This window comes from Phytophthora infestans, genomic scaffold (assembly GCF_000142945.1).
Source record: "Phytophthora infestans T30-4 supercont1.20 genomic scaffold, whole genome shotgun sequence".
NCBI lineage: Eukaryota > Oomycota > Peronosporomycetes > Peronosporales > Peronosporaceae > Phytophthora > Phytophthora infestans.
The window spans coordinates 36,858-47,503 of NW_003303739.1; positions in this window are offsets into that span (position 1 = coordinate 36,858).

Sequence of the window (10,646 nt, forward strand, 5' to 3'; positions counted from 1 at the left end):
CACGCGGCGGGCTCTATCCCAATCCCGATCCGAAGCCCGGCGGAGATCCCTCTCGACGCCGCCTCCACAAGTCGCTGGCACAGCCGGATCCGGAGGCGACACTGCGGGATCTGCGATCCACGTCGACAGTGACGGTGGATCGGGCAGTGATGGTGGGAGGGGGTCGCCTCGTGGTGGCGGACTCCTTGGATCTGGCGGAGGGGGGGCGCCTGGTGGCGGATCTCCCGGATCTGGTGGAGGGGGGTCGCCTCATGGTGGTGGATCTCCAGGATCGCCCCATGGTGGCGGTTCCCCAGGATCGCCTCATGGTGGCGGATCCCCGGGATCGCCTCACGGTGGCGGATCCCCTGGATCTGTCTTGATCCCCGCTCCCCCTAACTCGTCACTGCCAGGGATGCTCCCCGTGGCTCCGTTCGGTCCGGATGCCGCTTTCATTCCTGGTAGACGTGCTCCTGTGGCCTTCGCTGCCAGAGACATCGAGCCTTGGTCAGCCAAGAAATTGAACCGAGTCGCGGTCATCTCCATGAAGATCACGGTTCTGTTTCCGGATTTGCCTTTTCGGGCTGAGTGGATATTCCCTCGGACAGCGGACGCCATCCCGAGGGCCGGGTACGTGGATTCGCTCATCACCAGACCCCTCGTGGAGGAACTGACAAGTGCTGCCCCGTGGGATACGCTGGTCACCACACCGGTGGATCCGGTTAGCTTCAGGGGTGATGTGCGTGGGCGACTCGGGGTATTCGTTCGGGCGTTCCGGGATTTCGCCTCCAAGCACCGGGTTGCTATATGGGAGGGCACTCACCGGTTCCCCATCTCTCGGAATCAATTGCAGGGTTCGACTTGGTTGTCCAACTTCAACAAGCAGCGTGGTAACCGGCGTAGCCATGCGGGCCGAGCTTGGAAGAGAGTCCTTGTCCTCCTCGTGTTAGCAATCCAGGACGGTTGGTGTGACGTGGATATTTTGCTGGATCCATCCTTCTTGCATCTACCCCGACGCGGGGATAAGGTAGCTTGGTTTCCGGGATCCGTATCCCGTCAAGCCAACTTGGAGGATCCCAACCTCCATCGCCCAGAACCCACGAGCCTATTGGAAGCCTTGCGAGAGATCGACGAAGCCGAGCCTTGGCGCATCCAGTTTCGCGGGGACCTGAGCCAACACCCAGGACGCCAGATCCAGCGTCTAGTGGGCAAGTTCTTCAATGTTCAGCCCAAGACTACCTGATCCTCATCACTCTTCGACACCACGCCCAGTTTTTCTTCGTGGATTCCTTTCGTAGCAGTAACTAGCGACTGGATACTGGGTCGAGCTAGCCTTTTGCATAAGCTATTATAATCCACACTTTCTTACTTGAATATGCTTACAACATTCCTTCGTCGGTTGAGAAATCTAGTCCACCCTTTCAGTGTACACCTGGATCTGGGCTAGATCCACCCTTTCAGTGTACACCTGGATCTGGGCTGGATCCACCCTTTCAGCGTACACCTGGATCTGGGCTGGATCCACCCTTTCAGCGTACACCTGATTCTGGGCGAGATCCCGGATCCAGTTGGATCTGCGCCTGGATTTCATCCGGATCTAGCGCCAATGACCCAGGTCCAATCGGGTCAGTATAGTTCGGGCCCTTGAAAGCTCGTGCTCGAAATCAAGCAGGACTCCTCACACGTAAAACGTCACTCTTATGCATAAACATTCACTTCTTCCTCCTAATCCACCCTGTGGATTCGTCTTCTCTTTCTTTCCGATGTGACCAACTCATATCAGCGATCCTCCTCCTCCTGACCCACACCCTTCCTGTGGGTCCTTCTTCATCCTCCCATCGATATGACCAACTCACATCCATGGGTCCCCTCCCTACTCTTCTTCATGAGACTGCATCACGCCGAATCTGTTACGATTCGTACGATCCCTCAAGAAATCATAGAGTAATGCTCCACAGTTCAGATCTGCCTCGTCCACCCAACTAGGTTCGTCATATCCACGCCAATGCACCAGAAACTCACGGTAAATCCGTCCGTATCTAGTTCGCTTCCCCGATCTCATATCGGTGATCTTCTCGACTTCGAACTCGTCGGCTTCGAGATCCACATTCCAACTGTCTTCCGGTAGGAGAACTTCGTCGAAGTCGACGCGGTCGGATGCATCTACCGAAAGACGGATCTGCGGCCGATCCGGATATTCTTTGACCAACTTCAGCTTGGATACGTGTACTACAGGGAACAGGCGATATTCGGTACCTGCCGTTTCCAGCCTCACCGCATGTTCTCCAATCTTCTCTCTCACCCGGAACGGTCCATGCCATAGATGGGCCAATTTGCGAGCGTACCCTTCTTTCACTCGATCCAAATAAAGCCACACCTGCGATCCCACTTGGATTTGATGTGGACGGGCGTCTTCGTTGTGTCGATCCGCTCGATCCTGTATCGCATTCCGCAGTCGTTCGTTCACCTGGGATCTAGCTTGCCGGTAGTATTTCTGGACTTGGTATCGCCATCGCCTTGGATCTCGGTTTCTCTTCTTGGTACTGCATACTGGAATGGCCGCTTCTAGGGTGGATTTGGGATCCCACCCATGTACCAAGTAAAATGGTGTATCACCCCGGATCCTGTCTTGGGCGGTGTTCATCGCGAAGGGGAGCCGTTCTGCGTACTCATCCCAATCCCTTTGATCCAAATCCTGGACATACATCTTGAGTGCTCTCGTGATCGTCTGCACCATGCGTTCGGCCGACCCGTTAGCTTGGGGACGATATGCCATGGTTGCTCGCTGTCGCTGCCTTAGGATCCGGTTGAATGCTCGAAAGAAATCAGACATAAAGCCTGGCTCCCGATCATGTCTAATCATTTCGCTAGCACCAAATCTTCGGAAAACACACTCCTCGTACGATTCCGCAATGGTTTGCGCAGTTCTAGACGCACTAGCTTTGGCAATCACATATCCGGTAAACAGGTCCACCCAAATCAACAATTCTGTGTTTCCTTTGAACGACTTGGGCAACGAGGGGATATGATCCATGGCTATGATCTGGAAAGGGTAAGTCGCTCGAACATTCCCAGGTGACTCCCCTTCGATCGTAGGTCTGCCCTTGCCTGTCTCACAATCCACGCATTCACCGACATATCGTTGTACACTCTTGAATAGTCCTCTCCAATGGAAACATTCCCGGATCCGTTGGTAGGTCCGACCAATGCCCTGATGTCCGCCTTCCAAGCTAGCGTGGTAGTGGTGTAGGACATCCTGTTGCAAGGTTTCTGGCATCACCAATCTCATCAATCCATCCCGATCCTCGTGGACTCTCTTCGTAGGGGGGCAATAGAAGAGCAAGTCGTTCAGATCCACTGCGTAATCCGTAGCGATAACGCTGTAGGATTTGGCATCCTCCCGACTTAAGTCTCGTACATCCCCCATCAGATACTTCTTTAGTCCCAGGATCCACGCTTCCTCATTCTGTGCTTTGAGGATCCGCTCGATGCGAACTCTCTTCACGAATGTTTCCTCGAGGATCGGGGGGCTGGATCCAATCCTTCCTCTGGACCTAGTGACAGCCATCACCTGGACTGTCCTTTTCCCGGATCCAACTACCACCACTTCGTCAAGTCGGTTCAACGTAACGAGATCCTGATGTTCGGCTTCTCCCTCCACTTCGACACCACATTGATTCCGTAAAGCGGCACTGGCCAAACTATCCGCACTGGCATTCCAATCTCGCTTGACATGCACCAACTCGTGATTCAACCAACCACGCAGGTGGATCATCACTTTCTGCCGTAACAGTGTTAGGGCCGGGGCCTTGCAGTCAATCTCACCTCGCACCTGTCTGATTACCAAATTTGAATCCCCACAAATTACCAGCCGTTTTGGATCTTGTCCCTTTAGTAAATCCAAACCCAGAAGGAGTCCGTTATACGCCGCTTCATTGACGGTGAGGCCTTCCGCGTAAGTGGATCTGGCCCGTACAACTTCCCATCCGGGCAATCTCCACAGTATTGCACTGTATGCTCCTCCTCCGCGTCGTACACGAGCGGATCCATCGAAACTCAGGACGTATAGATCCTCATCCACCTGTACCGTCGGGATCGGGATCTGGATCCGGCGTTTGGGCTCTTTCTTAGGGGCGATCCTAGTCAGCGCCTCATCCATCTTAGCTCGAGGAGTGATGCTCGCGGCCAAGACTCCCAGGATCTCGTCTTCCCCTTTCGAACATTTCACAATCTCCAGCGTCCAAGGTGAGAGTAAAGCCGCCCACTGTCCCAAACGTCCTTGCAACCCGGCCGACTTGAACAGCCAGGCTAGCGTGGAGTGTCGAGTCAGGATCCGGATGGATCTTCCCACTAGCAGGTTATAATTTAGATCCAACACGCGCAGGAGCGCGAGTATCTCTTTCTCCACCGCTCCGTAGTTCAGTTCATTCGGCTTCAATGTCCGGCTGACGAAGGTGACTGGATGACAGATCCCCTCATGTTCTTGTACCAGAGCCGCTGAGACCGCCCAGTCACTGGCATAAACTATCACCGTAGGTTGACGTTCCGGATCGAAATGACGGAGGATAGGCGTGGTCGCGATCCTGTTCCTCAGTTCCACGAATGCGTGTTGAGCTCGGATCCATCGAGATTCTGCCTTTTCCATGTTCTGATCCGTCGTCTCTATCCAGACTGGATCCTCTCTCCGTTGGTCCTGGGGTGGATCCAGCTCCTGTTTTAGGTCCTCTTCTGACGTCATACCACTTGGATCTCTTCGTGGATCCGACATCTCCCGGGCCAGAGCTTGTTGGATTTTCATCCGGACAGCTGGAGCGGTCATCGCAGCAAAATCTACCTCTCTTAATTCATACAACACCGCGGCAAACAGGGCGTAATCTTCGATGAGCCGACTGTAGTAGTTCAAACTGCCCAAGAAGGATTGCATCGCTCGTAACGACTGTGGGAAGGACAAATCGACTAATGAAGACAGGTCCTTAGGATTCGCCTCCAATCCCTCCTTGGAAACTCGATGGCCCAAGTAATCCACCTTGCGCATCCCCCAATAGCTCTTAACCACACTGATAGAGAGATTCCACTTAGTACACGCCTCCAGTAGGGATGTCACTCTTTCGCACAACTGATCCCACGATTCCGCCGGGATCAGAATGTCGTCGATGTAAGATCTGCGTCCTAACACAGACGGGGTCCCAGGATCCCCTGGCTCCCCCGCTTCGAATGGATCCACTTCTGCGTCACCTTCCCCGGATCCACCCGTTTCGGGCTCCGGTATTCGGGTGAACCCATAGAGGGCGTTATCGATGAGGCGTTGGTAGATCTGGGGTGCGTTCTTCAATCCAAACGGCATCCGGGTCCACTCGAACAGGCCAAACGGTGTGATGAATGCGGATATTGCGCGAGCTCGATCCGTCATAGTAACCACCCAGAAACCACTGGCCATGTCTAGAGAACAGTACCAGAGTACTTTATCCAAATCTTCCAACAGCTCATTGATCAGAGGCATCGGATACACCATCAATCGAGTCAGGCTGTTAACCAGCCGGTAATCAATGCACAGACGTATATCCACCCCGTTCTTCTTGATGATGATTACCACCGGCGACGCCCACGGGGACGTTGAGAAGCTGATGATCCTGGCTTGCAGCAGGCCCTTAATCAGATCCGACAGTTTTTCTCGGAACTGAGGTGCCACCTTCCGCACCCTTTGAGCGATCGGTTTCGCGTCGCCGACATCGATGTCACATTTGACTCCGCGGGCGGCGGGCGGTAACGCATTACCCTTACCGATCAGCAGATGTCGGCTTTCCCAGATCTTCTGACGCAGACGATCCACTTCAGTGGGTTCGTTCGCCCCTGGATCCACTTGGATATCATCAATCGTGACCTCCTCTGTGGTCAGTGGTACCTCCGGGATTACCGCCATACCTTCTCCAAGATCCTCGGCGTGTAGATCCCCGCCTTCACGGTAGCAGACTTGTTCATCTTCGGTCTTTGTCTGATCCACCCTTGGATCCAGGCACCGCGACTCTCCTTCGACCGTCATCCCTTCTGTCTTCGTGGGGTCGGGTATCCTGGTACTGGGGAAGTCACCGGTCGGATCCAGCCGGTCCTCTAACGAGTCTAAACCCGACGGTTCGGGTTTGACTAGCGTTGCCACTCTCGATAGGGATCCAGGCACTTTATCCAGTGGAAAGCTTAGATCCACTTGTGGATCGGCGGGATCCGGCTGTTCGGCTTTAGCCCTCTGCAATCCTTCATCCACCGACCCTGCGTTATCTAAGGGCCGACTCTGGGGATCGTCCCCCGTCATGGATCCAACCTCCATTGCTTGGATCTCAACCCGTCGATCTCTCTGCAGGATCTTTCGCGGAGTTGGATATGAAGGCCGATCCACCAAGGGGCCAGTTGGCTCCGCCGGGAGCTCCACCTCTCCGAGAGATTCGATCTCGGTAGTCGCCTCGTACACCAGATTCTGCCATTCTTTGTAGCGGCGGGATCCCACTGACACATATCCAGGTCGCCTAGGGATACCGTCCTTCGCCAACCATCGTCCGATCTCCTCATAATGGTCCAGTAATAGTCTCTTGTCGCTGACGTTCGTGACCTGGAGGTATTGCGATCGACCTGGTCCTTGGATTACGGTAGGTACCCATTTCTCGCCCCGAGTGACCCACAGTTTCTCATGTTCCACCCACTTTAACCGGTCTGACAGCTCCCAAGTTTCCCCGGGCTCGATCCAGGTGGTCTTATCCGCCCTTATGATCCTCATCTTCGCTCCATACAACGGCCGCCGTCCGCTGAGCTGGATCCGCATCTCGTCAGGGAAACAAAGTGTCCCATCCGCCAGATCCAACCTCACTCCGGCTGGCACCATGAAATCCATCCCAAGGATGGCGTCTTGACCAGCGAGATCCCCGACCCAAATGTCAAACCAATACACCAAACAACCTGCCAGCGTGATCTTAATTCGCGTTCTCCCGTTTGTACGGTATACGCCTTCTCCAATCCCAACACAATCTTGGATCCGACTCCCATCCACTTGGCACCCAACCTTACGAGCAAAGGCGGTATCCAGTATAGACACCTCGGCACCACTATCTAGAAGTAGGATTGCTTTTTCATTGTTGATCTTGCCCCCTACCTTGGCTTGTCTGAACCACTTTCCTGGGGCATGGTACTTCCAGTATCCACGGGACTCCCCTGTTAGCAGATCCATGGATCCAACATCCTCAGATCCACAGGATCCAGTGACCAGACAGACCTTAGGTGGATCTGCAGTGACCTCACCCTTGGTAGGCTCAAACCATCGACCATGTTGGCGTTTCTCCCAGTAACCACGTGTCTCTCCTCTTTGTAGATCCAGGGTTGAGGAGACTTTGGATCTGGAAAACTCGTCCACTTGGCGCAAACTAGAGATCCTGGCAACTGACACTTCATGTAGATCACGTGTATTATCGACTGGATCTAGGGTCCTGCTACCTGGATCTAGCGATGTCTTGTTCACAAATGCATAAATGCAGTACCTAGAACGCTCGGCTCGTACCGGATTCAAACCCGGCGAGCGTCCTAGTTTAACATCTTCTCTGCCACTTCCGGCAACATCCCTCGGTGCTTGGCTGGATCAAACCATTGGCGGATCTGGTTGTAGAATTCTTCCATCGGGCACTTGCCGACGTCGTGAATCTCGCCACACCCGCGACACACGTAGAAGCAATTATCCCCGGGATGACCTTTCTTGCCACACTTCTCACAGACCAGATGTTTCCAGCATCCAGATTCAGTGTGCTTCCGGGATCCGCACTGCGAACACCTGACTTGTGCTGCCCCGTCCATGAGATCTCGGGATCTGTACATCCCACGGTCCCCGGGTACGGTATCCCCCGGTCGAGAGTTGTCTCCTGTCTTCGCCGTTCGATCGTTGGACGCAGTGAGACAGACTCGACGGTAATCTTCAGGGTCGGAGTCCGAGCCGTCGGATCCTGACTCAGTTCCTGAGTCGGGCGCCGTGACTTGGTGGACACGTCGAGCTGGGGCCGTAGGCGTCGGAGCCTTTTGGCGATACTTGCCGGACCCGACCGCCGCCTTCTTCTGGCGGTGTTTCGCGCGATCCACCGCCCGCAGTACTTCTTCAAGCTCGTCTGCGTCGGGAAGTCGTAGCAGGGTCAGCCTGTCGGCCAGATCCACATCTCCCAACGTCTCGATGAAATGATCCACGTGTTCCCGCAGTACCTTGGATCCCCCATCCTTGATCTTCAACTTGGCCCGTAGACCGGCCACATTTAGTCGATGTAGGTATTCCAACGGGGATTCATCCGATCTGCGGCGAGCATGGTAGTATTGTCGGGCCACCGACACTCCTAATCCACAGTACTGGGTCTGGAAACTGCGCAGCAAATCTGGCCACTTGTTCCTGGTTGATCTGCCCAGCTGCCGATACCAGTTCCTGGCTGGCCCCGCTAGCAGATCCGCAAAGGTCAGACACTTCTCAGCATCCGACGCTTGATCTCTCATGAGGGCCGACTTGACTTTGCTGATCCATGTTCTCGCTCGGTCCTCATCTTGATCCTTGCCCGTGAACTCCTTCAAGTCCGATATGGCTGAGATCCGTACCCTCTGGATCATGGACGATCCACCTGCCCCGGCTGTGGCCGTTGCTACCACGGCTGCCGAAGTGGATGGGCCATCCAGATCGTCTGGGTCGAACTCATCATGGGAGTTGTCCCCCTCTACTGACTCCATCTCCACGTCCCGTGCTCCATGTTCGTGGAGCACTTGCACTTGTGGCACGGGCGCTCTCATACCCTGTTCGGCCAGGAAGCGATTCATCGCAGCTTCAAAGTGCCGCTGCAGGGTGCCCGAGGAAGTGTCGGAAGAGCCTGTGGCCGTCTGGTCCACTGGCGGGACTGGATCCGTGAGGCGATTACCTCGAGCCTGATCTGACGATAATCCCACTGGCTTCTTGCCGGATCTGGCTCGATCCTGGCTGGATTGTGTCAGATCACGCGTAGGGCGTACTGGATCCCGAGCTTTCACGTTCACAAGGGCTTCCTGTCCTCGGATCCTCGCCCGCGCTTCCAGCATGGATGCCCCGGAGGGTCCTAAAGTCATGCGTCGTGGTTCGGACGACGTGTCTGACTCATCCTCAGCGGCGGATTCGTAGTTTGAGGACGCAGCTTGGCTGATCCTCGGCGACGACACTGGATCCATAGTACGCGACCTTTCTCCGGTGATGGACTTAACTCTGGCAAAGAGGTTCCGCGTCGCGGATACTATGAGATCCAGGTCTAGCTCGAAGATATCCTCTGCGTCGAACACACCAGCTACGATGCCTGACTCCGTAAGCAGACGTAATAGATTTTTGACTGCCACCAACTTGTTCGCCGTTTTCGTTGGTGCTCCCACCGGTTCCCTTGGATCTTCGATCTGTCGTGGATTCAGGATCTGCATGACAGGATCTTGATGCAGGAAATCGCGTAGAGCTTGGTGGCGATACACAAACTCGAGATCCTTGTCGGACCAGCTTGACCTGGATCCAGCTTGGTCTTCTTCCGACTCTGGAGCTTGCATCTTCTTCCGCGTAGTCTTACTCGTTTTCGTCTTCTTTCTTGTTTCTTCGACTAGCGGGCTTGGGTTTAGGTACGGTGTTGGCTTAACCGGTGAATCTGCAAATGCATACCGTTTCGCCTTCACTTTCCCTTGTTTTGTTAGCGGATCTTGACTTGCGTCAAGATCCGCAGGGGTCCCCGAGGGGACCTGGGGAGGATAGAGAGGTTTCTCTTCTAGATCCGGATCCGGATCCACCTCTCTTCCGTCGACAGAGTTCCTCCCAAAACTCCATCGATCCGCGGATCTTGTTTCATTCAGCAGCGTCTTCGTCGATCCGACCTCCGACGACGCCTCTTCCCCTGGCTCAATCTTCACTTGAGCATCTTCTTGGGACTCACGGTGAAATCCCGAGTCACCAAAAGATCCGGGCACGCGCACCATTGTGGTGTAGCGGGATCAGCAAAATCTGCGAGATTGCCAGATCCAACTTACCAACTGCGCCCAGACACCGACTAACGGAGGGGGTCCCCCGATGATCCGTGTTCTGCTGAACTTTCCTCACCTTGTGTACCCGTCGGTAGGGCGGGATCTGCTCTCTCGGTAACTTCCGAAGAGTTCAAGTGGTGAAGCTTGAGTGTCTTGGCGAGACGTGGGGATGGGGTGGAGCAGCAGTGGAAAATCTTCACTCTGCGTCCGTGGATGGTTCCGTATCCTAAGCGAATATTCGAGCTTATGGATCCGGGGCCTAGATCGTGGATCTGGCCGTAGGGTTGCCTTGCGGGTGTGTTCCCTTGCCTTTGTGTTGTCCTTTAAGTCGTACTTGCCGCCTCCTGTGACGGGATCTTGAGAGTTGAGAACCTCTAGGGTGTAACCGACCAAGTAGTAAATTCGGTTAACCTGTCGGATCTGCACGAGTAAAGGAAAAGCTCACTAGGTTGTAGGATCTGGCCAATGTATTATCCAGTTATTACTACCAACACTAGTTTCGCAATTCCCAACCTTCTCGGAGCTCGTACGGCCAATGTAGTTCCGGTTCTTGAGGGCAGGAAGGCACTTGCGTGATACTGTGCAAATTGAGGACTTTATTTATTGAGTTAGTCCCTAGGGACGAAGTATACACGAAA